Here is a 12,161-nt window from a genome sequence, read left to right as displayed (position 1 = left end):
ACCCCATAGTGTCATGAACTATTCAAACTTGATAGTTTGTCTTATTATCATAGGTTTAATGTATGGAGCACAATTGCGAGTATGAACTATTTATTGGGCTGCTTTTCTTGAGGCTTCATGTAGCGCTCAAGTATTTAAAAAAAAAAAAGGAAAAAAAGAAAAAATAAATTAGGTCACAATAGGGGCAAACCAGTCATTTTGCCCTTGTTACTTGAGGGGTCTCTTTTGGCTGAGGCATAATTTGGAAAAGAGAAAAAAGAGGGGAGAGGAAGAAGAAAGAAGAGGGAAGAAGATTAAGGTTTTGAGGAAGGAGGAGGAGATTGAATCTGAATGGCCGCCGGAGATTCAAGTCCCCAATCTAAACCGTCAATACTTCGAGGCAAGGTGCTCTCATTAAGATTTTTGTGTGTTAGTGACGTTTTGTGTTGATCCTTGGACTCTTACCCTGAACAGCGCTATCTAGTTAAGTTCTGGAGTGAAGGCGGCCAAGATTGGCGTTCGAATCGGAGTTTAAAGAAAACGTGATTTTTGGTAAGAACTCGTATTTTTTTCTTTGAATTCGAACTCAAATAATAAGATCTGTGATTATCAGGAAATTTTAAGAAAATTGTTTCGAAGGAGTAGAATATGAGATCTACAAGGTACGTGAAGAAAATTTTTCGAATCGGATAACGAATTGGAAGATAAAAAAGTCGAAAGAAAATAGATCGAAACGTGAAGAGACTTGGAAAATGAAAAAAACGCAGGAGAGAGGGTGGAGGCCGCCACGCGTCGGTCGGCAACGGAGGAGAGCGGCGGAACCGGTGATCGACACGTGTCGATCACCGGCTGGTGAGGCACGACCTCACCCGGCAGGACACGCGTCAGGCGCGCAGACCTGGTCGGCCCGACCCGCGCCGCACGTGAAGCGCCAGACCCGGTGCCTCTGACCTGCGCCTACGCGGGGAGGAGCGCATGGGGCACGTGCGCGTAGTGACCCTTCATGGCGCGCGTGGGGGCGCGTGAGGCACCAATTTTCTTCCCGTTCGGTCTCTGTTTGCTTGTTTTCAGATCCGATTTTGATGCTGACCCTATTATTATGTGAATTAGGACTTGTGAAGGAAATTTCAGATTTGTTGGAATCCATTCCGTCAAGAAAACTCGAACTCGGGAAGGCACGCGTCAACCAAGTAAGTAGCCATTTGGATTCCCACGAGCAGTACTTGTAGGAACCGCTAGGAACAAGCATGCATGCTACCACCTATGAAACTGCGAATATGAGATGATTATGTCGCTAGATACGAAATGTGTATTAAATTTGTTTTGATTGAGACTCTGATAATGTATGTATGCATGAGGAGGTTGGGAAACTTGTGAAATCTGCGCTCTGGGTAAAGATGGACGTTATCTTCCCGTTGAGCATGTTTGTTAATATTGCATGAACTGCTGCGTGTTAACTCTTATGCATGATGATTGCTTGTGTATCTTTCTTGATGAATAGGAAGAAATTATGAGCTTAGATTAGGGTGCTTGTGACTAAGTAGGCTAGACAAGACCCTTGATTGGGGGACCTCTAGAATATCATGCAATTAGACCCGCAAAATGATTACCGACAGATCCAGAGCCCAGAATTCCAAACCCGATAGGTTTGTGAGACCAGGCACGAGAATCCTAGAGATACACGAATTCATGTCTAAGCCACCAAGTTCCACCCTAGAAAGAATAATAGGTCACCACGGTAACTATAGGTAGCCCGCTAGAGTTGAGCAGTGTAGGTAGTGTCATCAGAACCCCCACTTCCCTCTCTCCTCCGATATCGTACCGTCGAGACAGAGCTCCGGTACGGTGATCGTTGAGCTTAGCAGATCCGGATACGGAAGTGTGACAGGTGCCCAGACCTAGTGGTGATAGGTAAGGGGTCTTCTGAACAGGACTCCTAGGCCGTAGAAACCCGTCCCTGAGCGGGGGACGTGTTGCCACATAGGATGACTCAGTAGCTGACCGACACACAGGGGGTTGCACCCCGTTTAGTGGATGTATGGTCCCGTGTGAGGGTCGTCAGTTAACCTCCATGGATGATGTTCAGAGAGAGTCATGTTTTCAGATCCAGCCATACAATCCCCTCAGATTTACTTATGAGGTCGCACCTCACCTCAGGACACTGATCATTTCACTGCTTAAGATGGGCAAGCCTCCTAAGATATAGAAAAGAGAGTTGCAGCTTAGATCACTCTCCTTAGAAACCCGAGAAAGACCGTGGTTACCCACCAAGATAAGGATGTGAAAAGAGCCTACAAGTAGGCTGCTTACTGAGTATTTTTATACTCATTCCTTTCTACTCTTTTTTTTCAGGTGAGTGATGCCATGGATCGAGGCGGGAATGCATGCTGAATCTTAATACCACAGACGAGTGACATTGGGCGTCTAGGAGTCTGTGCATAATTTTGTTAGATTTGTCATGCATTGCTTGTAAACCGTTTCAATACTTTTCTTACTTGAACACCTTGTTTTGGATTTTAAACCTTTTACGTAATTGCAAAAGTTTTTTTTTTTTTGAAATCTCGTCTTCTCTATTTGTCTTTACACGATTTCATTGCATAGTTTGTTGGTCTAGCCCTTGATTTCGAGATTCAAATTTTGGGCTGTGACACTTCAACTCTACCGGAGAAAGGAGAGACTTAAAATATAAATATATCTAAGAATAGCTCAACAATCCTCACATTTGTGCCGATCAAGGTAGGTCTTAAACAAAGATACTCTAATTTTCCATTCGTTAATAACTTCGCCTACGAAATGGCTTTAATGTTGGCTTGGTTGTATGATGCATGAACCTCCATATATTACACTACATAAACTACGATATCTTGTACGTCGTGGTATTATGCACGCTCCTTTCCCTCCATAGCTTCTGCCAACGTGAATTTAAGCTAGCCCAACAAGTAGACTTAGAGGATACATATACGAGTCTGCTAGGTGGATCTATGTGTGCATGTGTAGAGAAATATTACACATTCAACTCTATCCAGACTGAAAAGTAGAGATCGTTGCATGTATTTGCATTTTTCGACCGCAACAGTGTGATTATTTACTGAGTATTTTGTTAAATTATCAAACCAAGTGTTATTTTCTTTTAGATGAAGGTAAGACAACCATGTAGGGTCACTATATAGGCTATGAGAATGAAGGTATGATAGTTGCATTTTCTATTCAAGTTATAGCCCTTAGGTTAGATATCAAAATTAGTTACTTAACATTAATGTTTAAAATGTTAATGTTGACAAAAAAATATCGAAGTCTCGCTTTTATGGAAATGTCAATATCAATAGATAATTTTGAAAAAAAAATATATATATAAAACAAAAATACTAATAAATTAAATTAATAAAAAAAAGATAAAACCTATTTTACAATTTTAAATATATTAGAATACTTATTATTGACTCGAGATAAAAAGAGACATATGATGATGTAATTAATATGAATTTTAATGGTTAACAATTCGAAAATTATGAAAAGGTTATAATAAATAATTATTAGAAAAAAAAAATTAATTGCCGAGCTTAGTGAACCACAAATTATTCATCGTCTTCTTCAAAATTAAAATTAAAGTTGTTTCTATAAATAATTAAATAAATAAACAAAGAAGAGAAAAAGAAAAATGTAGCAGTTATCTCTACAATTTGCTTTTCATTGACCGTGACCGAGAGTATTGACACGGACCATTGTATTCTTTTTTCATTAATATGTCGATATCTAATATTGTCCACCAAATCCACTTATTAATCATATTGTATAAAATTGACCGTATATTTAATAAAAATATCAACACATAATATTAATAATAACCCTCTTCCTCGTTTAGAATAGTAAATTCTTATACGACGGTTTAAATATTCTCATAAATTTTTCAAAAGATCTCATGGACTATGAGATCTCACGTCGATTGAAAAAAAGAACGAAACATTTCTTAAAGTAATGTGGAAACATCTCTCACATACACATTTTAAAACCGTGAGACTAACGGCGATACCTAACGGGCCAAAGTAGATAATCCCTGCTAACGGTGAGCTTAGGCTATTACAAATGGCATCAGAGCCAGACACCGAGCGGTGTGCCAACAAAGACGCTGGCCCCCAAGGGGGTGGATTGTGAGATCCCACGTCAGTTGGAGAGGAGAACGAAGCGTTCTTTATAGGAATGTGAAAACCTCTCCCTAACAAACATGTTTTAAAACCGTAAGGCTGACGGCGATACATAACGATTCCAAACGGATAATATCTACTAGCGGCGTACTTGGGCTGTTACACTGACATCCATATTTTCATTAAATTGAGGTCTCTACATTTTTCATCAACATTGTCATTTAAAACTTGAGTGTTAATATTACTCTCTTTAATTTTTCGTCATGAAAATTTTGAAGTTAAGGGTTTATTATGATTTCATGCAAGTGACACAGGTGAAACAAGATTTGAGGTTTCAAACATATGCATCGTCAAATTTGTAATAAGACACAAGAATAGACGAACAACGTTATTCATTTGAAAAAAAAAAAACTACGTATCATTATGTTACATTGCATTGTAATGAAACTATAAAAAGATGGTGGAATTCTGAGAAGATTTCCAAACCCATCATAACACGACGTATGACCAAACAAATTATTTAAACACGACATTGAAATGGAAAATTGAAGAAGAAACAAGAAACGAAAATGAAAGAATTTGGTTTCAAGCAGGGCATTGGGAAACTGAGAGGTCAATCTTGAGACCCAAGGCTCTGGCCTTCACCGCAGTGCAAAGGCACACAGCAGCTTCCAGGTCAACAAGGCCTTGGATTAGGGTGCAGCATGGGGATTTTGGTGGTGAGCCGATCACTAAGTGCACTAGATCGTCCAGCAAGTCGGTGCAGACGCCAAGCTTGAGGGTGTCCCTAGGGCACTTGGGGAGTGATGGTTGCTGCCTTGACGCTGTGGGCTTGTGGGGCTTAGGTGGCGGCGGTGGGCAAGGGACATAGGTGGAGCTGACCATAGTGAAGAAGAGGAGGTTGAGGAGGAGGAGGGCAATGGGTGAAGAGAGCTTGGAAGCCATTGGTGGAGAGATATTGAAGGGTTTGTAGGTTTGTGCGATGGCTTGTGAAGAATTATGAGAAGGGTTAGGGTTTTTATAAATGGGGTTTGGAAATTTGTTGTATTTTAAAACAAAAATTCCTTATAAATTGCTGGATATGAAACATCTAACTCTTTGAGTTACTTTACACTACAAGAAATAATAGATAACATAGCTTTCGAAAACTGCCTATCGTAGACTTTTTATAGCGTTTTTCGTACGTCCATGACAGCCCATGTTATTAAAAGTCTGAGACTTTTTATAGCGTTTTTTTTATAACTATAATAAATGCTATAATAGAGTGACTTTTTATAGCGTTTTTTTGAAAGATGGGTTTTTCAAAAAGACTTTTTATAGCGTTTTTTTTATAACACCCAACTTTTTCAGTTACTTTATTTACTTTTGAGGAATTGACTTGAGAGATGGGTTTTTATTTAGTTTGTCTTTTTTTAAAATATTATAAAAATGTCAAATGGCCTACAAAATAGACCAAATGATGTTTGATAATAAGATATCAAATACTTTTTAAAACAAATTATTGTTGGAAAATAATATTTGATAGAACACTCCAGACAAGTGGGCAATAGATGATAATCTAGAGATTATTTTTAGCACAAATAATTTTTACAAATATAATATAGTTTTTTTTTTTTTTTTTTTTTAAATATAACTATGAGATTCCATGTCATTTTGAAGGGTGTGGAAACCTCTCCCTAGTAAATTGTAAAATTGGCGGCGATGTATAATGAGTCAAAGCGGATAAATATATGTTAACAATGAGTTGTGGTATATATTGATGTTAGTATGACATAACAATACAACCTCTAAAACATGACAAGACTATGATTGTTATTACATGCATGCTTTGAAAATCTTTTAAAATTTAATTGAGATGAAATGGTTATAAGATAAAAGATCTAAAAAAAAATAAAAAATAAAATTAGACTTTTATTTAGGATCCCAAAAATGAATTTTAAAACATATATTGGACAGTTAAACTTCGATAGCATGAAACCCATCCTTGTTTCAAATAAAAACGTGTTTGAATAAGATATTAAAAAAATGAAAAACTGAAATATAAACAAAACTCTATCGAAAGTCTCTCCCAACTTCTATAGCAATCATTGTGCTGCTTAAGATGTCTTTGCCTTTACCTAAAAAATAGAAAACATTGATTATAAAAAATATTTAGTAAATAATCTTAGTTCTAGGATTAGTAGATACAATCATAAACAAAGTCTTAATTAGAGGATTAATGTTACTTAAGGGGTAGAATGTAATTAAAGGAGTAAAACAAAGTTTTGAAAAAAAATATACCCTAAATAGAAGTGAGTTATTGGATCAATCGCCTAATTTGCGTTGGATATCAACATCAATTTTTTGAAGGAAGTATCGCCGTTTAAGGAGGTCATCTGAGTAAGTTAAATTCTTGAACCCTCTTTTTGTTCATTGTGTTAATTTTGTAGCAATAGTTCAAATTTGAACTAAGGAATCACGTTTTAGTTTTAGAATTAAATTTTGTACCAAGCAGGAACTAAAACATGTTATATACCTAATGTCATGTCATGTCATGTAAAGTAAAGGCATGTTATAGATTATATTATACTAATGATGATGCATGATGAAAGCCATGATGAATACTATGCATACATGTCTCGTATGTGTACTATGACATGAATAAAAGGATAAATGAAATGATTCTTACTCATTTTAAGCCATTGGGACCTCACGCATTTATGTATGTTGTGCATCATGATACATCTCTGTTATGTTAGTACATATGTGTACTTTCGATATTTATGTTCGTCATGATATCATGTGGGTCTTTCCCTCTGTGGTGTTCGGCGTGTCAGCACATTTAACCCAACGAGTCAAGCCTTAGGGGTATGTAAACGGGTCCATCATTAACGGTCCATGTGCGCATGTGAGCTGTAATGACCCGAAATTTTCTACTTAATTTAAGGTCGCTACTGTATACGTACCATAATCATTGAATGCGGAAGACTTTATTTGAATTCCATAAAACATAACCTTTATTTTAAAACAAAGTCATGGACTTACGTGTTTTGAAAACATCATTAAAACGACACAACAAAAGACTAAATAAAATGAATAGTTTAAGTTAAAAACATCCTATTCTAGCCCAAGTATAAGAAAATAAATACCATTACCCTCTGCATGTGCCTTGGTCTCGAGTTGCGATATCGTCGTCAACCGTACTAGAATGCCTTACCTTAACCTGAAAAAAATGTAGTAGCATATGGCTTAGTATTTAAAGAAATACTCAGCAAGTGACACCACTATTGGGGTTAAATGCAACAATCACATGCAATGAAATGATGAGACCTATCTTTCGTTTCGTTTTCCCTACGATGCTGTCGTAACGGATAATTTTGGACGTGTACCATATACTCTACACACAGCCCATACGTGCGAGTATGGGCTCACCAGCTAATTCACACACTGCTGGGCCACCTTCCTTATCCGGTGGGAATACTCTGGGAGCCCCTTAGGCCAAACACTCGGTAGAACTAGTAACCGTCACGGCAGCGCTATGTAGAGCATAACGATCGTTGTCCTGCCATTGGATGTACGCATCCGTACCCTCGTGATGGGATAGGGGTATCCCTCCCAAATGCATGAGCACACATAATGCATGAGGTCCCAAAACTTTTCCATTTTCATTATCCTTTAATACAACCCCGCTAGCATTATGTACGTATCATATCATTTTTCATATCGTTCATCATTCATGTCATATCGTTTCTCATCCTTCAATTCTCAAATCATACATAATTCTAACGGGGTTATACTTCATGTCATTTATCGTAATTTCATGTCATTCATATCGTGCTGTATACACACAATTTAGGAGACTTAACATAACGTTCTATGCTTTTAACATAACATTTCATCATATACACATCATACATAACATATTGCATCACAATGTCTCATATCATAAACGAGTCATAACATAAACACTTCATAGTCATATCGTTCTCTAACTTATCATAGCCTTAACATTCTTTACTTATCACAGACATATTATTACGTTAACGTACCTTAGTCATCTCATCACAAGAACTTAACCTAACGCTATCGTTCTATCAATCTATCACAAACATATCCCTTTCTACCCGTAGCCTAACTGTATTCTTCCATCAATCTCTCTTATCCATATCACTCTGGTATGTAACCTAACCTTAACGTTTCATGAACGTATTTTACTCCTATCGTTACATTTTGTTTTGTGCATCCTTCTCGTATCCTATCTCAAACATATCATTGAACACATCGTACCGTAATTATTATTAAACAATTCACATATTATAACATATACATAACAAATAAGAAGCATATCGATCCACAAATAATTCACACATATCAATATATATGACACGTGCAGAATCACGGTGCACGTGTCAACAACAAATATAACCATGCCGATAGTAAGTTCACTTACTTGGCTAGCTTAAATCGTTGTCACGATCTTTAATGAATGTTCGATTCCGTCCTTTGAAATCCGAGTCAACCTATGTGAGCCCAGAAAATCAGTTTCAAATTTGAAATCTATAAAATTATTTCTCTCATTTACATGGGTGACCCATTGTTAAAAGTCTTGAAATATAATCAATAATTATATTTTTATTAAAAATCTTATTTTCCATAGTTACTGTTGTAGAAAGAAAAGTATATACAACTATTTAAGTTATTCTGAGCTTTATACTCTCTGTATTTACCATCTGCTTTTACCTTTCCCTCTAAATTTAGTTTGTGGTTTTTAATTCCCTAATTTTTTTTTTGTTTGTTCCCTGTGCCCTTTTCATTCTGTTCTCATGTATTCTAAATTTACAGTGGATCTCTGTTTCCAAATCTTTCCTTACCTCAATGTTTACCGTTCACAAATTTTATTGGTCATTCTATTTTTAATCTATTCATTTGGCTACTGATATAAATTTAATCTAATATTACTAATGATTTGCTAGAATATGAATGATGGACATTTAGTTTCTAACTCAAAGCTAAACCATTGTAATAATTCAATGAACATCTAACTATAATTGGCTGTGATTTCTAAAAAACAATAGGATAAAAGAAAATGAAGATTTAATATATATCTTATTGATCAGATCTATCTTCACATAAATCTCACATGAATCACAGCTGAGTAAAAAGGTCATTCTCATTTTTTTTTTTCTCAAGTAAATCTGAAGTTGTTTTTCTATTGCTTTGTGGCAGGAGGATGGGTTGAGGAGGGGAGGGGGGGAGATAATTGTGGGGAGGGATGAAAGGTTAGTGGAGAGGGGGAAAGGTTGTTTTTTTGTTTATTTATTTATTTATTTTATTATTATTATTTTTTTATAATTATTTTATTTGTTTCTTTCTTTCTTTATTGTTGGGCTATTACATGAGTGGTGTCTGAAAAAGTACCACACATCCAACCTTACCCAGACTAGAAAGAGCTCAATGTCATGTTATATTGCTTTAAAGCGTAGGTCCTATCATGTATATGTTTGTTTGGATTATCTGACCCCAACAGTAGGGTTACTTATTGAGTATTTCTTCAAATACTAGCCACATACTACCCTTATATATTAGGTAAAGGTAAAGCACCCCTACACATACGACCGTGATTCTAGAATGGTCATAGAAGCTAAGTTATGAGAGTAGTATGCATTGTTTTTCTTCATGGGTAGTTCAGGGTTCTCATCTTCGTACTGGAATCATGTTAATGTTTCTTTTCTAACGTTGATGGTACTTGTTATTTCTTATTTTTAAATTGAATGTGTAAATTCATAGCTTCATAAGAAAGATTCTACTGAGTATTTCGTTGAAGAATCGTACGTGTAGTGACACCTCTCATCCAGGTTAGTGAATGTAAGGCATTTACCGTAATTTAAAAATAGAGACTATTGTCAACTAATCAAAATTTATTTGTTTATCCTAATAAAATGATTTATTGAGAGTGACGCACAAATAATCTACTAGTATGATTTGATTGTTCAAAAACTATTTATTGTCTCGCCGACATAATATTTTAATAGATCGAAAATAGAAAGTTTATAATTAAAATATATCAAAAAAAGAAAAAAGATGAACTTGAAAACTTGGAAGGCATCAAAAAAAGAAAAGACAATTTACTTAAAAGAAAGTCAAAGTAATGGACAAGCAAAGAGAGGTGTGTCACATCCCAGAACTCCACCAATCAATACATTGCATAATCAAATATAAAAACATTAATTAGTCAATTTAATGACTTTTATTTATTATTTTTTTTTTTACTCTTAATTTAAACTTTATTCTCTACTTGCAACCATAAAAAGTCTAACCTTCCAGATTTGATCCATTAAAAAACATTATATTTCCTTTGTTGTCATTCTTAATCAATCCCAAAAAAGCCATATCAACTCTACCAATAGTTTCTCTTTAACTATTCAAATATTGTAGTTTTGCATGTCAATAACTAAACTTAAATTTCTACTCATGATCAAACAGTAAATGCAAGTTAAATATTTATCTTTGTATAAGTTTTTTTTAATTATATTTTTCTTTATGATCGAAACAGTAAATGCAAGTTAAATAAATTGTTGAACAATGAATGTATATGTCAACTATCGATGAAAATGTCATAACGGTTCGTATCAGTTATTTACGTGAGGGACCATTACGACTAATAAATTAAAGTAAAAAAAAAAACAAAACGGAATGAAATTGACCTACAAGAAATTAATATCCATATATTTATTTATTTATTTTTAAATTCAAATCCAACATTATAGTCAATGATATAATCCAATCCAATGATATATGTTCATTTTGGTTAATATTCTACATTTTATTAAAAAGATAGGTTTCATATTTATAATTTTAATTTCATGTGAAATAAATTTAATTCTTTTAATTAAAGTAGATTTTAAAAATTAAGAGGTGGAATTTATAATTATTTTAAATTAAGTCATTACTACACATAAGGATCTTGAAACAAATACAAATTTACTTCTCAATACAAGAATGTTTACCCTACTTCATGTGTTCCACGTGTTTTTGCTCGGTAAGTACATGATCGACAAGACTCTAGTGATATATTATGAGCCAATGCAGTTAGACAAAAGCTTGAGTAAAGAAAAAAAATATCTATATAGATTTTAGCTCGATAAGTGATGAAATTGCACATTAGAGAGATAACATTTATCACATGAAAATGATGATGGAGAAGTTCCTAGAGTTATTCCAAGCTTAAGATGTGTGTGTTATTTCTCAATCTTCATACTATCATTTCTTTTATTTCTAGCCAATGCCATTTTGGAGAACATGAAGAAAAAAGAAAATGGAGGAAGTTGATTTGGAGTTACTTTTGGAACTATTCCTCGACGAGTAGGATAAAACGAACATCAATTCAAGAAATTTAGTGAACCCTGCACATGTCATTATTATGACTGTTTGCATGTATTATGTGATGTTATGCTATGTTATAAATTACGCTATGTCGTATTATGTATTTTTATAAGCTATGCTATAATACGACTATACCATGTTACCATCTTGTGGAATTATATTTATGATATTGATGATATGATGCATAAAACTTCATACACCAAGCTATGTAAATTATGTTAATTATTACGGATGCATGTCTCACAAACTTTGTATGTCATGAATGAATGGAGGTATGACTTGAATCATAAACTTATGTCATGGTTTTAAGCTATGGGGACCTCAAGCATTTATGTGCGTCATTTGCACCAGGATACTTTCCCATTGTGAATAATACGAATGCGTACATTACGATATCTATTTTTGTCGTGATATTACGTGGGTCCTTTCTCCATGTGATTTCCGATAGCATGAACGTGCATTAACCTGATGAATGAGGCCAAGGGAATATATACATGAGTCTATCTGGTGAGACTATGTGCACGTGCGTGGGCCGTGTGTATATAAGTACTACACATTCAACCCTGCCCGGACTGAGTTTAAAGTCATGTCATGATGGTTTTATGAAATGATAGGTCCCACCATATTGCATTTGATTGCATTTTTCTTACTTCAACAGTGGGGTTACTTATGGATTAT

General features: G+C 35.0%; 1 pseudogene; it reads right to left on the bottom strand.

The window, feature by feature from the left end:
• Window positions 1-4,706: 4,706 nt before the first annotated feature.
• On the bottom strand, window positions 4,707-5,006 carry LOC147791430 (14 kDa proline-rich protein DC2.15 pseudogene; annotated as a pseudogene).
• Window positions 5,007-12,161: the final 7,155 nt, after the last annotated feature.

This window comes from Cucurbita pepo, chromosome 8, assembly GCF_057944985.1.
Source record: "Cucurbita pepo subsp. pepo isolate OVF chromosome 8, ASM5794498v1, whole genome shotgun sequence".
NCBI classification, from domain to species: Eukaryota; Viridiplantae; Streptophyta; class Magnoliopsida; order Cucurbitales; family Cucurbitaceae; genus Cucurbita; species Cucurbita pepo.
The sequence above is the reverse complement of the archived record's forward strand: the minus strand, read 5'-3'. Positions and strand labels throughout refer to the sequence as shown.